This window comes from Brassica napus (assembly GCF_020379485.1).
Source record: "Brassica napus cultivar Da-Ae chromosome A5 unlocalized genomic scaffold, Da-Ae chrA05_Random_38, whole genome shotgun sequence".
Lineage (NCBI taxonomy): Eukaryota > Viridiplantae > Streptophyta > Magnoliopsida > Brassicales > Brassicaceae > Brassica > Brassica napus.
The window spans coordinates 531-8,457 of NW_026014034.1; the positions used below are offsets into that span (position 1 = coordinate 531).

The 7,927-nt window shown below is 29.3% G+C and overlaps 1 pseudogene; it reads left to right on the top strand.

The window, feature by feature from the left end:
- Positions 1-342: 342 nt before the first annotated feature.
- LOC125594294 lies at positions 343-2,483 on the top strand (annotated as a pseudogene).
- Positions 2,484-7,927: the final 5,444 nt, after the last annotated feature.

The following is a 7,927-nucleotide window of genomic DNA, read 5'->3' on the forward strand; positions in this document are numbered from 1 at the left end:
ACTAATTAAGTCATTAACACTTCAATGATTAAAAAGATGCTTCTACTATTAATAATCCTAAAATTAAATTAGAAATTTCCACATAAATAACAGGAAAGTATCAAATATACTTACGAATTTTTACTTTTAGCAGATTAACTTCACAAGAATGTTTGATGCTCCAAATTTCAGCAGAAAAAGGAAAATTTAATGCTCAATAAATCAATAGTAATATATACACAGTAATTGCCAAAAAGAAAATAATATATATACAGTAAATGCAAATGTACGAAAATCAAATTAATTAATTAGTTAAAGCCAATAAAAAGTACTTCAAGTATTAAATTGCCATTCGACTAGATCCCCATTCGCGATATTTATTACACATCTCTCTTCCACTCCCTCACTTCTTTGTGTTCCTGTCTCCACGCTTCCAGCGATGTTCCATCACGCGCCGTCTTTCATTTTCCTCATCTTCTTCTCACCATTCTATCACCCGTCTCACCAAAACAAGACCCGGTCACCGTCCAGCCATTCTGGTCAAATCATCCCCACCCGCCACCATCCCGCTTTCCCGGAGCAATCCGACTTCTCCGGCTGCCCACTCGATCTACCAGAAGACCTCTTCCACGGCATCAAGTCAGCCTGCACCGGCAAAAAGCTCCACAAAGGAAAATGCTGCCCCGTGCTAGGGCGTGGCTCTACTCCGCTTACTCGACCACTGCTCTCAGCCGTTCCATCCCCAGCTCCGCCGTTAGAAACGCGACCTCCGCCGCGACCACGCCGGAAGAGGATATGCCTTGCTTCCAGACGACTCGGAGACTTGCGTCGATGGTTTGGAGAAATCTCTGAGGAGGAGAGGGATTGAGCTGGCGAGTCCGAACGAGACGTGCGGCGTGGTTGACTGCTACTGCGGGATAAGGTTGCATCACTGAGCTGTTCCGAGGCGTTTAGTGTGGATGGAGAAGGGAGGCTCGTTGGAGACGAGAATGTTGATCGGTTAGAGACTGATTGTTTGAGTGTAAGAAACAACAATGGCGATAGATTCTCTCCGCTAAGTAGATGTAACAAGTGCTTGAACAGCCTCTATAAGGTAAGTCCCAGTAGCATTTAGATTCTTTTCTTAAGAGATCATATGAAATTAGATTGAAAATAACTAAAATTTTCTGCAAAGATATTAACATTTGATAATCTGTTTATGCCCTTTAGTGTTCTTGATGTGTGTTTGCATCTTTATTTCTTTTGATTGACGGCAACTCTAACTCTATTCCATCTTCTCTCTAAATTCTATTTTCAGAAAAATCTACTTTCATCCTACTTCATTTTTAACTTCAAAACAGATTAAAAATAGATTTGTCCTAAAATGGAGTATTCTAAAAAAAAAATTGTTTATCATTTCATTTTTACTTCTAAATTGAGTAGAATCCAACTATAACTTAATTCTTTTGAGAGTTTTTGAAGTAAAAATAAGCAGCACATTGGGAGATGATCTAAAGCATTAGTATCTAGTTAAGGTCTAGTCCAAAGTTGGTAACTTACTTAGACCGTTTAATGATGATCTTTGTTGTATAGACATTAGGGGTTTATTACATGAGTGAGTGAGTGAGTGAAGAAGATTGGAATCATATGTTCTAGGATTCTTTTCTGATCTCTGTGCATCACCCTTGTCTGATGGTAATTTGGAAAAGTTTTGTTCTTTAGCTCTTTTGTTCTTTTCTATCTGACAAGTCTGACACATTACGCTCTTACACATTCCGTGATCCCCACGCGTCATTTCTTTTCATCCATCATATGATTTCATTCTTGTGCATCTTAATCACCACCCACCATAACTAAAAGTTTTAGCCACTAGCTTCTACTTTGTAAAATCATTAATCATTAGTATAGCAACAGATCCTAACCAACATAGACCAACACTTGTGGTCTTTTTGTTTATTTTGCAGCTTAACCCGAAGAAAACATCAGGGACAGAGAAACCCATCGAAGGAAGACAGAAACAACAAAGATGCACAACAAAGACTGTGTCCTAATGGGTCTCACTTGGCTTCTCGCTAAGAACCGTACGGCTTACTTCCCCACTGTCACTTCAGTCCTCCGAGCCGTCATGCTCAACCAAACGGTGAGCCACGGTCATGTGCTCTCGGCGGTGACGGCATGCCTTTAGCTGTTGATTCCGAATTCTCTAACGGCTCATCAACTTTAATTCAGTACCCGTACCACTTGGTCCACTTCTTACTTTACAGCGTCATCACATTGGTCTTGCTGGGGTCGTGGTGACTCACGCTGACGTGGGTTCGGATTTGGTTGTGACAAGGCGTTACGTGATTGGCTCAGAAGTTAAGTGAAAATTCAGATAGAGAGGAGTGATAGGATGGGATTTGTCATTCTGTCTTTGTACATTAGTTTTGCTTTTGATGTCCTTGTCGTTGTTGTTGTCGTCATTTTGTTAAGAAAAAAATCGTATTGTTTTCACAAATTAATTTTAAAAATTATGATTCACAATTTTCAGCTATGTTTTCAGTAACATCAAAGTATAAGAGGGCAATGCAATCAATCAAATAACTTTTTTGTCGAAGGGAAAAATAAAAGGTTAGATAAAACAATCAAAAAACTATAAGAATAATAGAGAGAGGCATGTGAGTGATGGGGTCGAGGTGGTGTGGGCTGGTTTTGAGAGAGAGCAGAGGCAGAGAGACTTGTGACAGCTTTGTTGTTATGTTTCCTTATCTTCTCTCTAACCACGCAAAGCTATACATATGATAATTGATAATGCGACCAAGAGTTGTGAAGCCCCACGACTGATATTTTTATTTTCTTACTCACTTCTCGATGATATGTCCCTTCACAATGTTCCCAAACGATATTCATAAAACTTCTGGTGTGTATTTAGACAAAGAATCTACTAATGCCAAATGGAGCTGGCTAGGGATTCATTGGATCGGCTTTAAAGCAGATAGTGCTGGTTTGAGCTCAATAACTAGCTCATGGGCCTTTATTTCTTCTTATTGGTGAATGCATAAATTATGACATAGATTCTTTTTTTATTTGAGTCATCTCCAACCCAACCCTATTTTCTCTTTAATATTTTCCTATAAAATAGTAATTTTATTATATGTTAATTTTTCTCCAATGATATGACTCTACAATAGAATTACCTATTATAAAAAATATAAAGTAAAAATAGAATTGCATTGGAAATGGTCTAATTGTGACATGAATTCTAGTTTTCACTTTTGTTGCCACATTTTAAACCTTTTCTCATTTTAGATGAAGAGCATAAATTTTAATACAGTTTAGATACCTTTCATTTATTTCATTGACATGTAATTTGTGTTAAAAAGTGATAAAAAGACAAATCAATGTAACATTCGTGTTATTTTCAGTAAGAATGCTTTATGTCAAATGAAAAACATGAACTCCATTATCCTGTCTCTATCAACTCTAATGACATTGTTTGGTGTAATTAAATCCTTTTTTTTCTATACAAATTCTTGTATGTGACATGAGAAGTACTTTTATGTGATAATGATCATTCAATTCTTAAAATTGCAGCTAACTAGTTTAAGATTAGATATTAATTTTAATAATAATGTTAAACATATTATAAATATTAAATAATTTAAAATGCTCAAAAACATAGTGCTGTACAGTCAAGTCAAAATTTTATTTTTACTATTAAAGATTGAAAATTTCTTTAAAAACTAATTGATTAAATATTGTATGTGTATTTTTAGTTTTTTTTTTTAAGTTTTTGTTGAGTTTTTTTTGTGGTCAACGTTATAGCCTAATCGTATTTGATTCATCTGATTTTTCTATCTCAAATGCTTTTTGACCACCTATTTGATTAGTTCATATATGTGTTGAATTTTAGTTATTACTTTTTAAAAATTTCATTATATATTATAACATCTTTACCAAAAAAATGATAAACATATTGCACTTCAGTGTCTAAATCATCACTCTCCAACAAATATTTTAGGTAAAAGAAGATGAATTATCTTATATTTATGCTAGCAATAGCTATGTGTTTTGGTTTGAATGAAGGTATTGTGTGTAATATTGATAATCGGAATCTCCCACAATGTCTAGGGGTATGCCTCATGAACACTTTAGAATTTCAAATAAACTCAATCCACTAATCCAGGTAGTATTCTCAAAGTTAATTGCTCATCCAACAGAAATGAAGTTGATGATCTTCACGAGGTAAAAGTTAATGATAAATATCAAATTTTTCTTAGCGAGATATAAGAAAAAAAAACTGTATGGCGCTGTCTCTTACGATATGGACATAAAGTCAAAAAATTTCAAATAATATGGCATGCATACAGAGGAAACCAGTGACCCTTGATATGGTCAAAAATGTTCATGGATTGCTAGAGTTGATGGGATTTAAAAACATGACTTTATTATCAAATAAAAATAACAACAACTTTCAAGTGATCAGGTGAGTGTTTTGTATTCTCAATCAATTTGCAATCTACTTTTATAGATTAGATTATGTAAACAATTGATGAGGGTGTCTGCCAACTTTTCTATGAAATGGTTGGAAATTTTCTTTGTAAATGGAAAGTTATGATTGAGTATAATTAATTTACCTATTCTCTATTATTTTAAATGATGTTTAATCAAATTTGTGCAATTAAATAATGTTTTCAATTTATTATTCAAAATAACTATACCTAAATTTTAATATAAGTATTTAAAATATATTTTTATAGACGATAAATAATGTTTTAATATTGAATAGGATCTAAACTGAAAATTATTGCATGCAATCTTGCTGAAATTATTACATTTTATTTATCAAACTATACTAGTTTAGATTTCTTTTTTTTTGGAATAAAAATACTACTAGTTTCAAAAAAATATTTAATAATAATGTTTACATATTGTGATGTACAGTGAAGTCAACCTTTCTTTTTACTATTAAAGATTGGAATTTTTTTCTTTGAAAACTAATTTTATAAAATATTTTACGTGTATTTTTAATTTTTTTGGTTTTCCGTGGTCAACGCTATAATCTAATCTTATATGATTCATCTTTTTTTGACCTTAAACCAATTAAATATTTTTTTTAATTTTAGTCATTACTTTTTAAAAATTTAATAAAATATTAAAACATTTTTACTAAAAACTATAAATATATTGCACTTTAGTGTTTATGAAATCATCTTTCTATGACAAATATTTAGATAAAAGAAGATAAATTACGTTATATTTATGTTAACTATTACTATGTATTTGGGTTTAAATGAAATTATTGTGTGCAATATTGATAATTTACATTTTTTTCACAGTGTCTAGGAGTCTGCCCTATTAGTAGTTTTAATTTTTAAAATAAACTCAATCCATGTAGTATTTTCAAAGTTAATGGTTTATCTAACAAAAACAAATTGATGGTCTTCACAAAGTAAAAAACAATGATAAATATCAATTTTAGCGTGATACCTAAAAAAAAGATTTTTATGTCACTGTTCCTTACAACATAGACATAAATTAAATGAAAAACTCTCAAATAATACCGTGCATACTTCAAATGAAAAACACGAAGCCCATTTTTTAGGGATGATTGATAAGAGCTGTAACTTAACTTTATTTTTTTACTATATAATTTAATTTGTAGATTTATTTGTTGTAGCTTTCATTGCTGTAACTTTCTAAAGCACTATTTTTTGTTCTGAAAATAAAGCTCTCTACAACCATATTTTGATTTGTAGAGATTTTTTGCTGTAAAATTTTTAAGTGAAAAAAAACTCGATTGGTTGACATATATAACTCTAGATTAAATTGTGGATGTCTAAAACATCTACAACCATGACTAATCATCTTATCTCTATAAACTCTAATGAATGAATTGTTTCGTGTAATTAAATCCTTTTTGCCATACAAATTCTTGTATGTGGTGGCATGAGTAGTAGTTCTGTTATGTGACCATGATCATTTAATTCTTAAAATTACAGCTAATATCAAAAGACTCAAAACCGTCCTTGCCGGAATTTAAAATTATTTCTTATGTTTTGAAATTCATTTTCTTCCAATGCTTATGTGACAATGTGTGTGATTGGTAAATATAGCGTAAGTGGAAGTAAATTAAAGTAGCTGATTGAGTGAAAAAAATTGAGAGTAAATAAAATAAATAAGTGTCACATCGAGCGTAACTGACATTTCCACTTCAAAAACTAAGAGGAAAATACAAATGATTGTATGACGTGTCTAGCGTAAACAATTACGCTCAAATTTTATTACTCTTGTTATCGCTAAAAAGTAGCCAGTCAAGTGAAATGATTTTTTCGTTTGTTTACTCTATGTACTGTTTAAACAGAGTAAAGTGTACACTCAATATTACTCTACCTCCTGCTAGAGTAAAATTGTTTTTTACTTTTCTCTCTCATTTCCACCTTTCTAATTACTCTCATTTCCACCTTTTATTATTACTCCACTTTACGCCCAAAGAGATTTACCTTCGCTTAAACAGTAACCGGAGTAAAAGAATAAATTAATAATTAAATTTTTTTCCACCTGATTGGTAAGTTTATGAGCTGAAAGTGGAGTAATATATTTATAGCAGGAATAGTAACGCTATGACTTACAGTCATATCCAATAATCATTACATTATTATCTTAAATTTTTAAAAAAGAGCAATTTAAAAATAAACTAGATTTCCACCCGCACAACCGTGCGGGTATATATTTTCACATTATATATATAGATATTTGTTTTACATAATTATTATATATTTTTAATATTACTCACATATTTAAATGTTTGTATAATTATGCTAAATATAATATTTTATAGTTTTCATGCTGTAAATTAAAATCATCACATATATATATATGTTGCTTATTATATATTTGTCTTATTGAATTTGCGTTTGATTACCAAACTAAATTTTTTAATGCATGAAACAAATATATGAAAACAATTTTGTATTTAATTTATTATAATCATGATCCGTAATTCAAATCGCTAGATTTTTTTAGTAATTTTTAATGTTTATTAATTTTATATAATAAATTACTGTATATTAAAAGTTTAAGATAAGTTAAATTTTTATACATGTATTATATAGTTTACTAATATTAACCCGTTCTACCAACATATTATATTTTTAGCATAAATATTTTATATTTATGAAAATAAAATATGTTAACTTATCAATTAAAATAATTTTATCATATTTTCTTCAATATAACATTTTATTTTAAAATGATAGATATTATTATAAAATTGATAAAATAGGGTATAATTTTATTCTTTTAGTAACATTTCATTACTAATTACAAATTAGTTGAAAATATTTATATTCAATTTATGACAATTAAGATCTTATTATAATCTTTTTCAAGAGATTTGTTAGAATTTTATTTTATTTTTAAAAAAATTAAAAGATTTAACAATATTATGATTAAAGTAGTTAAAAATATTATGTATATTAGCAATAGTGATATACATTTAATATAAATTTAAATGATGGTCAAAATAAAAATATCGCTCATAAAAAAATCATGATTTTATTTTATTAGAAAACAAATTGAAAAAATTAAAATAAAAATAAATATTTATTTCTAACAAAATCTTTAAAAATTATTAGTAAATTTATTTGTGAAATTAATTAATTTCATTATATTTAAATTTCGTTATAAACTAAAAATATATTCAATTTTAATTTTTAATTATATTTTATGATAATTTAAATTAAAACTAACTAATTTTTGAAAGTAAGTTTAAAAGATTCTAAGAAGATTTTAAAAAGATTTTGTTAGAATATTTTAAATATATTCATTTGTATTTCAAATAAAATGATAAAGATATTAAAAGATATAATAATTAACTTATGTAAAATATGATATTTTTAGAAATGGTCTAAACTAAAAAAATCACCATGAAAAGAAGTCATGACTTCTGTTTTAATATATAAGATAACCGTCGTTTTCATTTTTCCTC